The following is a 17355-nucleotide window of genomic DNA, read 5'->3' as shown; positions in this document are numbered from 1 at the left end:
ACATCCCTAAAGCCCATGGTCTTACCACTGTTGTATACTACCTTTCCCAATGCCCAATCATTTCAGACCAACAACCTCCTTCCTAGTCACCATGACCAACTGTATCCTCACTCACACTTACTTCACCTTTGAAGGCATTACCTACAAATATATCTGGGGTATGGCTATGGGCAACTGCATGGGACTGTCCTAAGCCAACCTATTCATGTGCCATCTAGTGGAAACCTTCCTAAAAACCCAGAATCCTAAAGTCCACACCTGTTTCAGATTCATTAATGACAACTTTGCGGTCTGGATCAGGGGTGAGGACACCCTATTCACATTCCTCCAGAATCTCAACAGCTTCTCCCCCATTTGCTTCACCTGGTCCTACTCAACCCAACAAACCAACTTCCCAGATGTTGACCTCCACCTCAAAGATGGCTACATCAGTACCTCTATCCATATGAAACCTACTAACCACCAGCAATACCTCCACTTTGACAGCTGCCACCCTTTCATACCAACAAGTCCCTTCCATACGGACTAGCCACCCATGTTTATCGCATCTGCAGTGATTAGCAGTCCCTCTCTAAATATACTGAAGGTCTCACTGAAGCCTTCACAGAGCGTAATTATCCTCCCAATCTTATACAAAAACGAATCTCCCATGCCTTATCTTTCCAGTCTCCCATAACCTCCCAAAGTCTCACCATCTGGCTACAGAGGAGCATTTCCCCCATAACTCAGTACCACCCAGGACTGGAGCAACTGAATTACATTCTCTGTCAAAGTTTCAACTACCTCTCATCATGCCCTGAAATGAGGTATGCCCTGCCCATTATCCTTCCCACTTCTCCGAAAGTGGTATTTTGCAATCCAAAGAACCTATACCATATACTCGTCCATCCCAACACAACCCTTGCTCCTAACTGCTTACCTCATGGCTCATATCCCTGTAACAGACCTAGATGTAAGACCTGTCCCATACATCGTCCGACCACCTCTTACTCCAGTCCAGTCACAAACATCCCATCCAAGGCAGGGCTACCTGTAAAACCAGTCATGTAATCTACAAGCTATGCTGCAACCACTGTGCTGCATTCTATGTGAGCATGACAACCAACAAACTGTCTGTCCACATGAATGGCCACCAGCAAACTGTGGCCAAGAAACAAGTGGACCACCCTGTTATTGAGCATGCTGCCCAACACGACATCCTTCATTTCAATGACTGCTTCACAGCATGTGCCATATGTATCCTTCCCACCAACAATAGCTATTCTGAATTGCGCAGATGGGAACTCTCCCTGCAATGTATCCAGCGTTCCTGTAACTTTCCTGGCCTCAACCTTCATTAGTCATTTTTCTCATCTATCCAGCACTGCACAGTCCTCATTCCACCAATGCACCTTGTCTCTTTAATTCTCTCCTTTTCCACTAAACCCTGCCCAACCACCCCCTGCCAACCCCCCCCCCCCTTTCTCCCGACTGCACCTAGCTGCCCTATCCTCTCTCCACCTCATCCTTGCGGGCATTTCGTTGTCCCCCACACCTACCCTGCTATCCTCACTTCTACCCTGCCATCCCTCCCCCTCCCCACCCAGATGCCACTCCCAACATGCACTGCTGCTGTTGCTCGCAGTGTGGCTCCTGCTGCCAGAGGCTGCAGTCATGTGTTTGTAACTTGCATTTGCATGTGTGTGTGTGTGTGTGTGTGTGTGTGTGTGTGTGTGTGTGTGTGTGTGATCCATTTTCGAAAAGGGCTTCGTTTGCCGAAAGCTTATATTGTGACATTCTTTTTGATGTGCCTATCTGTGACACAGCATCTCCGCTGTATGGTGAGTAGCAACTTTCCTTTTCATAATATTGTTACGTTCCATCACACCCACCCACCCACACACACACACACACACACACACACACACACACACACACACACAGAGTGTTATCCCATAATGTACTTTTACAGGACATGTGATGTACTTACACAAAAAGCTACTTAAAAATTAATTCAAATTAAATATTGTAAAATATACTACAACAGGGTACCCAAAAGAAACTGCACTTATTACTTTTTTAAATTTATTTGTTTACATTTTAAGCACAAACCTTCAATTCCCTTCAAAGTATTCTCCACTTGCACTAGTACACTTGGGTTAACTCTAATTCCATTTTTCAAAGCATTGTTTAAATTCATCTTTTGAGATGTTTGACAGTGCCTCTGTAGTTTTTTTCTTCATCTCAGCAACACCAGAAAAAGACTTGGCTTTCATGTCTCTTATCATTCCAGGAAACAAAAAAAAGTCACAACAAGCAAGATCGGGTGTGTATGGGGGTTGCACAGCGGTGATCATACCAGTTTTTATCAAGAATTGCTGTACAGACATGGCTGTGTGAGCAGGGGCACTGTCATGATGGAAAAACCAGTCACCCAGCTGTCACAAATGAGGCTGCTCCTGCTGCACAGTATTGTGCAATCTTTTCAAAAGTTTCAGGTAGAAAGTTTGGTTAACTGTCTGACCCTTTGGAACAAGCTCTCAAGGGACAACTCTCCTCACACTGAAAAAACAAATCAGCATTGTTTTAATGCTTGATTCATCTGACAAGCATTCTGGGGTGAGGCAAACTTGAAATCTCCTACTGGCTTGATTGTTGCTTTGGTTCAGTATTCCATAGCACCAAGTTTCATCACGTGATTTTTTTTCCTTTCTGAAAAAAAAAGTTTTTGGATCATTTTGGGACTCCCTTTTCAAAGCTCAGCATGTTTCCACACAATCTAGTTTTTGCTCAGCAGTCAGCAGTCATGGCACAAATTCGGCAGCCACCTCTGTCATTCACAAATATTTTGTCACAATTTGCTGCACTGAACTCCCAACAGCTCCATGATTTCTTCAATGTCCATCATCAATCTTCATTGATGATTGTAGAAATGTTTTCAACATTTCCACGTGTTCAGGCTGTGGAAGGATGACCATATGAGGTATGTCATCAATTGACATTTCATCATTTTTAAAACAGAAAAAAAACATTCAAACATTTGAGTTTCCCCATAGCATCACCCTTGCACACCATTTTCAACATTTCAAGAGTTTCTGTTCCATTTTTTCTGAACAAAAACCAGAATTTTACTGCTGCACAATGTTAATGAAAAATAGCCATTGCAAAACTGACAACCGAACAAAACAGTTGTCACTATAAATTCCCACAAAACTTGTCCTTACCTCCTTCAGTGATAGCACTGACTCTGGAATATTCACTCTATGCACTCCTAGTGGCAAAACAGAGTACTATAAAAGCTCTGCCCAGCAAAAAATTACCGTAGTTCAGTTTCTTTTGGGTATTCCCTAATACGAGCTGCTGCTGTGTAATTCAAACTGTATCACTTGAAGATACATGATAAATTGTATAAATAAATAGAACCAAAGGAAAACAACAATTATTTCTGCTTCCTGAAAAATTATGAAACTCTGATATACCACCTTCTTTGAGCGAACACTTTGATGTTTATGCTGAACAGTCTGAACACAAAAATACTGAACTGCAACAGTAACTATTATCTGCTGTCACCTTGTTCAATCCTTATGTGAAGAATGAGAAGTTTTAACATGGTAAAGGTAAAGCTGGCTTCAACCCGAAGGTAGTTTTGAATGCCGCAGTGATTTATTTAGCCATGTTTCTAATAGAAGTGGATGTCCTGTCTTCCTCCAACCTTCAAACTGACTTAACCCAGTCATTTACAGGGGGATATAAAGTTTAGTGTAGACTTTAAACCATGGTGCAACTCACATACAAAAGAAATTGCCAGAGGTGAAAGATGTGATAAAATGACAAATAAAAATGCTAAGACTGACAGATTTTTTTCCAAAACGAGTAATTATTCAGCATGATTAACTCACACTGATGTGTTTCAAAACAATAACAGAAGTACTAATAGGAAATTCACAAACAAAAATGCTAGAGATAAAAGTCAAATATGGGATTAGATTACATCAAATAATTACCACTTTATTGGATTCGTACCCAGTGGTACTCTTCTCCATTAAGAACATTATTAAAAGCTTTAAGGTAAATATTTATACATGAAGATTTGTCACACACAAAAAAAATCATTGAATACAGGTCACAATCTTCAATGTTCCTGTTTCATCTTTAAGCTGTTGTATACCAATTTCCTATTGACATTGCCTACAAACTAAAATTTACACAAATTTTGTGTATTAGAGCCACACAAGAAAGCTGCCCAGCAATTCCAGTGAACAGCTGAGGTAAAGTGAATCCCATGATAGATAGCTGGTTGTGTCCATTTCTAGGAAATGACAGATGGAAATTATCATTTCCGTATGAGTGAAAGTCCAGAATGAAATCAGAAACAGCTTTTTCTTTTCAGATGAGTTACCAATAAAGTATAGAGTTCCTCAGGCCTTGATACAGTGCCTGTAACTCTTTCTGATTTATGTAGATGACCTTGTTAAACACATCCTCCAAAAAATTGCTCTATTTGTTCATGATACTAATGCATTACTCTGCATCTAGCATTGAAATTACAGAGTTAGCAGCAGAAAACTCTATGTCAAGATTGTTGAGGGTTACTGGAAGCAAACTAGCTCTAAATTGTAAAAAAGACATCAAACAATAGAAAGTCTCATTGGAATAACAACAATATTATGGAAAGTATAGACTGCTATTCACCACCAAGATGACAAGTTGAGTTGCAGACAGACACAATGAAAAGACTGATACATATAAGCTTTAGGCCAAAGTCTTCTTCAGAAAGGAGAAAAAAACACACACACACAATCACACCTCATACTCACATGACTGCTTCCTTCTGCCATTGCTTCCTTCTGCCATTCCGGCCTGACTGCAATAGAAATGTGTTGAATGGGATCAACAAAGGGGAGGGATAACAGGATACAGATGGGTGAAAAGGAATTGGCACTGCCTCTCGGAGCATGCAGGGACTAGTGGTGGCAGGATAAGCCTGACAGGAGCAGCGTTGGGAGACTGTGATGGAGGGAGAGGTGGGGGAAAGGCAGGGAGCAGAAAGGAGAGCAGCACGGAAGGGGAAAAGACTAGTGCATGTGCTGGCAGAGAGCAGCACATGATTAGGGTGAGGGAAGGTGAATTGTGAGGAGGTGACAGGACAGAGGGGGGAGGGGGGGAGGGGGGGGGGGGGAGAGACAGGTGAGTGGCAGGTGTGGGGACTGTAGGTCACCACACGTTGATGCTGGGACAATTTCGGAAGCAGAGAATGTATTGTAAGGATAACTTCCATAAGTTAGCTGTGGAGGAGAGGATCCAGCTGGCCCAAGTTGTGAAGCAGCCATTGAAATCAAGTATGCTATGACCAGCTGCATATTGTGCCACAGCATGGTCAACCAAGAACTTGGCCACAATTTGTGGTAGCCATTCATCCTCGTTGACAGCTGGTTGGTAGTCATACCTATACAAAAAGCAGAACAGTGATTGCAGCAGAGCTGGTGTATAACATGGTTGCTTTCACGGGGGCCCAACCTCTGATGAGGCAGGATAAGCCAGTGACAGACCTTGTGTAGGAAATGCTGGGTGGGTGGATTGGGCCGGTGTTGCACCTGGTCTTCCACAGGGACATAATCCACTTTAGGAAGGGTGGGGAGGATGTTGGTTAGACTGCTCCTAATTTCAGTGTATGATGACAAATAATCAAAGCCCTGACAGAGGATGTGATTCATTTGTCACAGTCTGGAGTGATAAAGGGGGCACTCCTCTGTAGCTGGCTCTTGGGTGAGGTGGGAGGATTGGGGGCATCTCCCAACACACACCCTCCTCTCTGTTCCTCTCCTTCAAGCTTTCCCCCTCCTCACCCTCCCCCACAGCCTCCCAATTGCACCTGTCATCCCTATTCTGCCACCTCTAGTCCCTGGATGTTCCACTAGGCAATGCTAAGTGCTAATGCCTTTTCCTTCCATCCGTAACCTGCTACCCTCCCTACTCCGGATTGTTGCTCCTGCTCAATGTGTTTCCACTGCAGTCTGGCTGGACTGGTCGGAGATAGTGGTCATGAATGTGTGAGGTGTGCTTGCTTATGTGAAAGTGAGTGTGTGTGTTTCTCTTTTCTGAAGAAGGCTTTGGCCAAAGGCTTATATGCGTCAGTCTTTTCCATTGTGCCTGCCTACAACTCAACTTGACATCTTTATGGTGAGTGGCAATCTATCATTTCCTAATATTGTTGAAAAAGAACTGTGTCAGTATTAATTTATTAAAGAGATGAAAAATTTATCCAGCACAGTTAAAAGAAGAATTGTAAAAAATGTTTGTAATACAAAATTTTTGGGTCTATTGGTTTAGTAGCAGTCACCCCATAAAATAATTTCTCAACTGTGCACTGCGGTCTGACGTTTTTGAAAGTTGCATCAAGTAAAGACACATTGGCACTGGAATACTATGCACAGTTCCATTCACTTCTTTGCTGCAGACTAATTTTTTGAGGAAATGCTATTCTGCGCATAAATGTACTTAGAATCAAAAAGAGCACTGAGGACAATTCTCGGAATTAAAAAACTGGAATCTTGTAAACCTAGTTTTACTGATCCTGGCATTTCAAATGTCCTGTGTTTGATTATATATGAATCATTCATCTTCACTAATGACTATTACTGAAAAGTAGTGAACTATCGCAGAATCCAGGTACCAGAGAACAGTCAAATATGCACCAGAAGTTTTCCAGAACTTCACACTGAGACACCACCCTCTACTTTAGTATGTTGGGGGTGTAATGTTCACTACGGGTGGTGGGAGTTGTTTTGGTGTTTGTCAGGAGGCACTCGACTCCCATCTGGGGTGTTCTGGGTTTGGATGATGGTGAGAGGGGCAGGAAGACATTGAAGCAGGTTGCAGAGAAGCAGACAATGCACAGAACAGTTATTCATAGCTCCATCTGATTTGGATAATTATATAGGTGCGCCCTCATCTCTGGCATAGTGCAACGTCATCGCATAATATTTCCTCTTGACACAGCAGCCAAGGTAGGCGTCGAAAACAGCCTGTGGCATACACATGCTGCAAGGTAGTGAAGGTGTCTTATGCTTAGTTGACAGTGTCTTAGTGGTGTGACGGCAGGTATTGCCACCCACGGAGAGGAACCCTAGACTGTGGGCAGTGTCATAGTTACAGCAAGGCTGTGTTCATAGAATTTGTGGCAACAGCTGACACATAGCAGGTGCCGAGGATGTCCCTGCCCTGCTGATGACCTACTCAGCTGGACTGGGGGTTTAAACACAGCTGTCCAGTGCTGACAGTGAGGAAGACACTGCATTTCTGTTCCATGTGGAAATGTCTCTGACACAGGCCTGTGACTGAGTGTTGACTGTTGCCATACGGTGATGGGTCAAACTGTAAAAGCTTCCTACAAGTTGGCCAGCATCCCAGGCAATTGATCTGTGGCATCTCAGCATGAAACAACTTGCTGCTAATAATATGGCAAGTTGTTGTCCACAGAAGACCCCTAGTTACAACTCTGGGCTGTGATTGTGTTGTAGTCCATCAAACTTCTTCCCTCCTTAAGAAAAATCCAGCCCTCCAGATTGCTGCTGGCTGAAACAGAATCACTATATATTACAACTGTTGTTATGGTTCACATCCTCCTCTTGAGACTGTGGTAAACACTCGTGAATAACCTTTGTCACATGGTGTCCCCTTCTTCTCTGCACACAGTTCACCATTTCACAACAGAGAGGCTGTAGGTCATTGTTTGCACTATTTTCACTTCAAATTGAACTCTCAATCTGTAGTCCTGTTAAAACTGCATCATCCCACATTGTGGGAAAGGAACAGAGGTTAGGAAGCCATCCTTAAGTGTAGCCTCACTAGTCTTCCCAATTAATAATTCATGCTAAACTTCGCATCCCACACTTTCTCATATTATACACATCACATACCTCACATAATTAATCAGGAAAACTTGAAAAAAAAACTCTCATATATATCCTTAAGTTGCATTCTGCATTAACCTATACAAACAATATAACGTGCTCTCAGGCTCTAAAACCAAAAGTCAGGCACTTCTTGACCTGTACAACTCATGTATATTAATCTACATGCACTCTACCCTGTTGCCTTGTCTAACAAATGGGGAAAAGCATTCAAAAAAGAAAGGAGTCAGTGGTAGTGTTGCTATGGTTGCATTTGCAGATGTATTGATAGGGAAAAACTCTATGATTCAATGAATCCATGACACCCCCATAACACAAATTTCATCCTCACAATACAATAAACACACATAACTCTTCATCATCATCCATTAAAAATTTTCTATACTTCACATTAAACCTCAGTATCTCAACTCAAAGTTACCTCTCACCCCAAGGTACTACAAGTACCCATTGACCCCGCTTCACAAAGCCCTTAAATACCACAGACCTACTAGCTGGGTCACAGTCACTTTTTAGCTTCCCTCCTGTGCTCTTAATACATCTCTGAAGCTTCATAAAACTTTTCCTAGTGCCCAATGCATTCTCCTGTAATGTCAAATATCTAGCCTGTATAGATATCATTGGCTGGTTTTCTGCTATCATATATTCTGTATCTCGGCAGACCTGGAGTGGTTTAATTAACAAAGTCAAGGCCAATGACTCATCTTGCATCTGTGTGCTGTCTCAGCGTATTGCTGCTTTGGATCAATGTTGCATGATACAAAGACAGGAAATTATAATCATCTGATGCTATTATGACACCCACACCATGTTCTACTCTGTCAGTGCTGTACAACCTCTGCTTACATCTGCCTCACATCTGTGAATTGAATAACATTCACTATTGTTCTGGTGGTCATACTGCTAGAATATCCTATCTCCTAGTACTATGTTACTACATTCTGTGCAACAAAACATCTGTGTTTCTCATTAAATGAAATTTACTGAGTTTCAATTATTCTTTTACCTCACCTAAAAAATTCTTTAATATATTATCTAAACCCACACTTCAGCTACTTCCAGTATATATTCTACTTTACAAAATTCCTACTTGCAAGAAAAACTGTATGGCTATTCTGCCTATTTCTGCACTTTCTTAGCACCTACTGTTTCCTACATCTAATGCCAGCTGCTTCCCAGCCCTCGCTAGAGTAACATCCTTTTTGGTAGCATGGTCAACAAATTACATCATACAGCATGGTGCACTGGGCCGCCTGTCCCAGTAAAATGCATTGAGTGCATGTTACCGTGTTAATGGTTCAGCTTTCATGCCTTTCCAAACATTACAACTAAGACAGTGAAAAAAAAAAAAAAAAAAAAAAAACACAAGGACCCCAGAAGTGAAAATCTGGGTTGCTGAAGTGTTCTTGACCCTCTTCTTATGTGTTTGGATCTGAGTCACAAGATTCATATGTGACCTGTCACCTGACACATCATGTGTTGATTTACCTTTAATATACACTCCTGGAAATTGAAATAAGAACACCGTGAATTCATTGTCCCAGGAAGGGGAAACTTTATTGACACATTCCTGAGGTCAGATACATCACATGATCACACTGACAGAACCACAGGCACATAGACACAGGCAACAGAGCATGCACAATGTCGGCACTAGTACAGTGTATATCCACCTTTCGCAGCAATGCAGGCTGCTATTCTCCCATGGAGACGATCGTAGAGATGCTGGATGTAGTCCTGTGATGCCATTTCCACCTGGCGCCTCAGTTGGACCAGCGTTCGTGCTGGACGTGCAGATCGCGTGAGACGACGCTTCATCCAGTCCCAAACATGCTCAATGGGGGACAGATCCGGAGATCTTGCTGGCCAGGGTAGTTGACTTCCACCTTCTAGAGCACGTTGGGTGGCACGGGATACATGCGGACGTGCATTGTCCTGTTGGAACAGCAAGTTCCCTTGCCGGTCTAGGAATGGTAGAACGATGGGTTCGATGACGGTTTGGATGTACCGTGCACTATTCAGTGTCCCCTCGACGATCACCAGTGGTGTACGGCCAGTGTAGGAGATCGCTCCCCACACCATGATGCCGGGTGTTGGCCCTGTGTGCCTCGGTCATATGCAGTCCTGATTGTGGCGCTCACCTGCACGGCGCCAAACACGCATATGACCATCATTGGCACCAAGGCAGAAGCGACTCTCATCGCTGAAGACGACACGTCTCCATTCGTCCCTCCATTCACGCCTGTCGCGACACCACTGGAGGCGGGCTGCACGATGTTGGGGCGTGAGCGGAAGACGGCCTAACGGTGTGCGGGACCGTAGCCCAGCTTCATGGAGACGGTTGCGAATGGTCCTCGCCGATACCCCAGGAGCAACAGTGTCCCTAATTTGCTGGGAAGTGGCGGTGCGGTCCCCTACGGCACTGCGTAGGATCCTACGGTCTTGGCGTGCATCCGTGCGTCGCTGCGGTCTGGTCCCAGGTCGACGGGCACGTGCACCTTCCGCCGACCACTGGCGACAACATCGATGTACTGTGGAGACCTCACGCCCCACGTGTTGAGCAATTCGGCGGTACGTCCACCCGGCCTCCCGCATGCCCACTATACGCCCTCGCTCAAAGTCCGTCAACTGCACATACGGTTCACGTCCACGCTGTCGCGGCATGCTACCAGTGTTAAAGACTGCGATGGAGCTCCGTATGCCACGGCAAACTGGCTGACACTGACGGCGGCGGTGCACAAATGCTGCGCAGCTAGCGCCATTCGACGGCCAACACCGCGGTTCCTGGTGTGTCCGCTGTGCCGTGCGTGTGATCATTGCTTGTACAGCCCTCTCGCAGTGTCCGGAGCAAGTATGGTGGGTCTGACACACCGGTGTCAATGTGTTCTTTTTTCCATTTCAAGGAGTGTATTATTGTGGGAGGAAAAATGTTATCTACTCTAATTATGAAATGACATCAGTATTTCATCATTGACTGCCTTATATTTGTTTCAGTGAGTGTACAGATCATAATTATTTCATAACTCAGAGCAGACAGAATATAAATTAAATATAACTTCCACCTTGAAGGCTCGACAGGAAGTCAGTGACATTTCATTTTAGACGTTCCTTTGTTCATTGCTGTTTGCATTGTTGGAGAGGGAGTCTGTTCCTTGACAGTCAAAAAACCACCAAGCCACAACACCAAAACATAAAAGGCCCCACCCACAGCAGGTAAAGATGTTTACTCGGCATCACGCCTTTCTGTTCAACTCTGAACAAACATGAAACAAAACAATCGGACACAGGATGTGTTTCTCAAATCAGTCCCTTCCTAATGCTACTTTACTATTTTTTCATGATCATCCCTCCTTGTCATAAATTGGTAGCACAAAATTTCATTTGCCTAAACAGCCCTACATTACCACTTACATATGTTGCTGACCCATTTCAGTCACCACTGAACTCTCCACCTGCTTCAGTCATCAGCATGAAGTGTACCTTCCTCTTGATCTGCAAGCCTTCCCACTTTTGACACCAATAATGTACCAGGTTCAAGGTGCAATGAGCATCACTGGGTGGTGGGAGCTGTTTCGGCGCTTTTCAGGAGGTGTTTGACTTCCATGTGGGACTTCCTGGGTTCAGATAATGGCGAGGGAAATGACAGAAGGATACAGAATGTAGTGGACTAGAAAGAGGGCTGGAGAGAAACATGAGTATGAACAAATCGGTGTGCTAGGAGAGGTATTTGTAGAAAACAGCCTGCAGGATACACACGCCGCAAGGCAGCAAAGGTGTAGCCAGCTGCGTCCTAGCGGTGCGACGACAGGCAGTGGAAGGGAGATGAACCCGGGTCAGTGGCAGCTGTGCTGCAGTAGACTTCTGCTGCAGATTCTGAGTTGCTTTAGCAAAATCATGGCAATGACTGACACACAGCAGGTGCCACATGTGGCCCTGCCATACCAATGACCTACCTGAGTGTTCAGTACTGGCCGTGTGAAAGAAGCTGCAATTTTGTGACATACGGTAATGCCTCAGACACAGGGCAGTCACCAAGGACTGTAGTGAGCTGAATCGCATGAGCTTCCTGTAAATTTGGCAGTGTTCCAGGCTGTAAACTCGTGAAAGTTATGTTTGGGAGGTTCTCAACCACAACTGTGCCCTAGTTATGCCTCTGGGCAGTGAATGTGCTCTAGACCATTACAATACAATAACACATGAGAAATTACTATAGTTCAAGCATTTAAGGAAAAAAACTAATAGCATTCCTAATAAAGCACTACTTTTACCCTGCAATGCTTGCATCCTGAACAAGAATTTATAAATATGCAAAGACAGTGTGTTTACATTACAGTATTCTGATCTGTCCTATGGTACTTGTACAGCCAGTCATATATGCAAAGGCTGGACTAATAAATATACAAAGTGTCAGTGGAAGGTACATCTATGGAAAAAAAACCTCATAAAAACATTTTTTGAAACCAAAAGCATCTTTACAACAAAGAGCGTTTCTTTAACTATTTTCTACAAAGCTGCCACCATTGTTCAGACATTTATCATTGCAAGAAACCAACTTTTCTCTGCCCTCTTCATAGAAAGATGCCACCAGTTTTTTGTCACTGTCAAAGTGCCTTCCTCCAAAATCATCCTTCAAGTTCAACAACAGCTATTCGGCAAGTTTGAGATAGGCACAATTCAAAATCAAAATGTGTGCAGATTGCTCAGTCAAGGCACTGTGTTGATTCATGACAACATTCTCATTCTGCTGGTGTTACTCAAAATTCTATTCAACAATTCAGTTGGGAGCAGTTCAGTCATCCACAATACTACCCCTATCTCACACCTTCTGACTTTCACTTGCTCCTCAACTCGAGGTGGGATTTTGGAGGAAGGCAATTTGACAGTAACGGCAAAGCAAAAGTCAGTGTTCAGCAGCGACTGTCTTTGCTTGCATTATTTTTATAGAAAGAGAGCAAAGAAAAGTTGCTTTCCTCCTATGACATATGTCTGAACAATGGTGGCAACTATGTAAAAAGCAGTTTAAGAAATGCTCTTTCTCATAAAAATAAATTTTGATCTGAAAAAGTTCTTATGATTTTTTTTTTTTTTTTTTTCAAACAGTATTTACTTTCCAAACACACCCCATACAACACAACACAACATACATAGAAAAATATATTTTGGAAGCCTGATTAGATTACACACCAATCTATTTATTTATTTAGTCCTTCAAATCCTACATGTAAAGAATATATACAAGGATACTGGACATGGTTAGGTATTTACAAGATAAAATACAGTTTGTATTGTAATCCTAAGGACTAGATATTGAAGTAATTTAGCAAAGATTCATACATACAACAAGATCAATTTTCTCCAAAGCAATTGTCTATGAAACCCAGGCAGTCTGATATACATGGTATTTTATTACTGACCAGTTCTAAGAGCAAATTTTACATGTTATGGAATGGAAAGAGGTTAACCACTTTAATAAAGTCATCCACTTAAAAAAATTAAAATGCTAAGACAACAAAAAAATTATGCAAAAAAATATATCACTCCTCCAAAATACATTTAAAGATTTTTTTCTTTTTTTAAACAACACCCTACATTATACAAAGTTCAATCTTGTCTGCAGCAAGTTAAAGATTCTGCTACTACTGCACTGTGTAACTTTCTGTGCACAATGAAGGTTACTCGTCCTTCCTGTGTTATGGTCTTGACACATCTCATTAGCTTCATACTGTGTAGGTTTGTCAACAACAAAATTTATGGTAGATTAAATACAGGGTGGTGCCAACATGGGAAATTCTGAAGTCCTGCATTATTAGCAGAAGTGAGAGAAGGGAATGAAATAGAGTAACAGACATTTAGTTACCATGGAGCAGTGAGGTATATGCTGTTGCTGTACATATGTTTTAACACTGTGGTGACAGTTTGACAAATTCCCGAAGTAATTTCAGTGACACAAGCACAAAAACACACACACACACACACACACACACGCACACACACACACCATGAAGGAATTATCTGAATGGGACAGCATGTACAGAGAAACAAATGATTACAATTTCAGAAAAATTGGATGATTTATTTAAGAGACAAGTCAATAAGATTTTGGTACACCCCTGGCCTTTATGCAACCAGTTATTGGGCTTGGTACTGATTGATAGAGTTGCTGGCTGTTCTCTTGGGGGATGTCATTCCACATTCTGTCCAATTGGTGTGTCAGATTGTCAAAATCCTGAGCTGGTTGGTGGGCCATGCCTATAATGCTCCGAATGTTCAGAATTGGGGGGAGATCCAGCAGCCATGCTAGACAAGGTAGGGTTTGGCAAGTGAGAAGACAAGCCGTAGAAACTTTTGTCATTTGCAGGCAGGCATTATCTTGCCAAAATGTAAGCCCAGGATTGACTGCCAGAAGGGCAACAAAACGGCGCATAGAATATCATCAACTTACAATGTGGTGTAAGAGTGTTGTGGATGACAACCAAAGGGGTCCTGTTATGAAAAGAAATAGCATCCCGGACCATCACTCCTGCTTGTTGAGCCATATGGCGGGCAACAGTCTGGTTGGTATCCCACTGCTGTCCAGGGCGTCTCCAGACAAGTCTTTGGCCTGGGATCTTGTTGACTGGAGTGCAATGTTAAAGTTATTTAATTAAAGAATGAAAAATGTCATTTTGAAATGATAACAGTACAAGTCAAATTAATTTGTCTTCCCTAACAATGCCCATGTTCATCCTGTTTTGCACATAGTTCCTAAGCTAAATATAGACATAGATTGTTACCTAATAGACAAAGAGAAAGAGGCAGTATCCCAGATCCCCATACTTTTACCATTAGAGCATACAGTTAGACATTCAGATGACCTCAAGGTCACAGGTCATAAAATAGAAGACCTACACAATGAAACAGACTACCAACAACATAGGCCCTTCAGAGGATGGTCAAATCTTTAAATAATAAAATATCACCAGATGGGATTTCAATCTTAGAAGATGACAGTATAAGAGCAAATGGCACTCACCATGTGAAATGAAACCTTCCTTCACGAGGCAGGAATCAACAAAATACAATCGCCTGGGTATCCACTCACATAATCCCAATTGATCATGCTTGTGATATATTAAATAAAAATTAATCTTACATCCCCATCAGTGGTATGGAAGATCATCATCACCCTAACAAATAAAAGTTCATATGAGGTGGACGTCACCTCCAACAGGAAACTGCAAATGTGTGGCCCTATAATATGTAACGTTGTTAGTCACTTATGTAGTACATCATTAATTCAGGGTGTTTATCAAGACAGATTAAAATGCACCACTATCAGGCCGCTCTTAAAGAAGGGAAACTTCACCGTTGCAACTAATGCCTGGTGTCCCACATTTCACTATTTTCTAAATTTTTGAGAAGGTAATGTACTCCAGGGTTGTTATCCACTTGTGTAGCAATGAGATACTTAGTCAATCACAGTTTAGACTTCAGAAGGGCCACTCTACTGAATCAGCTATTTATACATTTATTGAGCACATAATAAAATCATTAAATTTCAAAATATCACCAGTTGGGATCTCCAGTGACTTATCAAAGGCATTTGTTCATGTCAATCATAATATTTTATTAGGGAAGTTAAGTTTTTGTGCTCTATATAGTTTAACACACGCCTGGTTTAGTTCTTATTTAAGAAAAAGAATGCAGAAAGTTTCCTTAGGATCTTCTAGTAATACAAAGAGGTATGGTACATCCTTTGAATGAGGTGAAATTCAGAGTGAGTCCCACAAGGTTTGATCACTGGTCCACTACTGTTCTTTCTCTATGCAATCTACCATTTTATTTGAATCAGGATGTAGAATTAGTCCTGTTTGCAGATGATACAAGTATAGTTGTAAAACTAAGTGAAGAAACAACAGAATAGTAACTGATGTTTCTGCAAAAGTTACAGACCAGCTCTGCAAAAATGGGATAACATTAAATTTTGAAAAAACAGAGCTCATGCACTTTTGTCCTGTCAAAATTAACCTAGTACACCAACAAGAAATAATAAAAGGTGTACAAAATTCTAAGTTCTGAGTTGTGCATGTTGACGAAAATTTTAAAGTGGAAAAAAACATAGTAGATCTGCTAAAACATTTATGTTTGCCTACTTTTGCAATAAGAATGATTGCAAACTTTGGGGACTTAGAAGTCAGTAAGTTTCTACATTTCACATATTTCCATTCACTGATGTCTTATGGGATAATATTCTGGGGTAACTCCACATTTAGGCAAGAAGTACTCATTGCACAAAGTGGTAGATTTTGGAAAAGTCACCCAGAACTGCAGTTAAGGGTGACTTTCAGAAGATCTATCCATGTTCCTAGACCTCTCCAGTCCTTTTCCTTCACCCACCTTCCTTCCCCTTCAACCTTCTGTCTGAAGAAGGAACCACTGGCTCTGAAAGCTTGCCATGCTTGGTGAGTAGATTTTTTTTATCTATCCTATTACATTATACTGTAAATAATTGATTGTTTTCATTGTTTTTTTTTTGTGTGTGTGTGTGTGTGTGTGTGTGTGTGTGTGTGTGTGTGTGTGTGTGTCTATCTTATATTTATACTTATTCTCAGACAATGGGAACTCAGGTAGGTATATCAACAATGTAAGAAAAGACAGATTATTGCTGCTCCATCCTTCATGATATCGCCTTCTGGCCCAAGCTGCCAGAGTTGGCAGTCATGTGCATATGAGATGTACATGCTTGTGTATGTGAATGTCTTTTGCTGATTAACACTGTGGCCAAAAGCTTTATGTAAGTATCTTTTAATTGTGCCTGTATGCAACCTAACGTGTCCACATTAGAGCACATACCAATCTATCTTTTCCTATATTGTTTATATTTCCACTAATCTTTATTGCAAATATGATTCATGGAAGAAGTAACTAACTGACAAACTAAATCAAACTTCCAGATTGTTGTCTCAGCAACCCCCCCCCCCCCCCCCCCTTTATACACACCATATGACTGCTGGCAAGGCCGCTGTCGAAGAGAGGGAAGGCCTTTAGCAGCAACATCTTGGCCACCTCATGAGCAGCTCACCAAAGAGAATCAAAACATGTTATGATTTAGGCATGGGGCAACACAGTCCTGAATCTCAGCCAGCTGCAAATTTTTATTTCACAGATATGCACCTTTAAGCAGACTGTTTCCACCTTTGGTAAAATTTTGTTTTTATTAACAGCAACTTTTTTGCTTTGATAAGGCTTATTCTTATGTTTCCTACTTCCCTTGAATACAAGCCCATGAATGCTCACAGACATACAGGTGCTACGAAACATTTTTTACGCATTTCATATAGTAAGAAATTGTTTAAGTTTTGTTGTCCCAGCTGAGAATATCATTTACTCCTCTCTGTTGCCTGCAATCTGTTACAATCCAATTTACTAGGTGATGAGAACTGTGCAACAATAATGCATGGCTGGAACAGGAAGGGCCAAGCTT

At 42.0% G+C, this 17355-nt stretch overlaps 1 protein-coding gene across 1 annotated transcript in view; it reads right to left on the bottom strand.

The window, feature by feature from the left end:
• Positions 1-17355, bottom strand: part of LOC126458230 (dynein beta chain, ciliary-like) — a 477648-nt gene that overhangs the window by 9754 nt on the left and 450539 nt on the right. The gene's annotated exons all lie outside the window — the stretch shown is intronic.

The sequence above is a fragment of the Schistocerca serialis genome, chromosome 2 (assembly GCF_023864345.2).
Source record: "Schistocerca serialis cubense isolate TAMUIC-IGC-003099 chromosome 2, iqSchSeri2.2, whole genome shotgun sequence".
NCBI classification, from domain to species: Eukaryota; Metazoa; Arthropoda; class Insecta; order Orthoptera; family Acrididae; genus Schistocerca; species Schistocerca serialis.
Note: the sequence above shows the minus strand (reverse complement) of the source record. Positions and strands in the feature narration are given on the sequence as shown.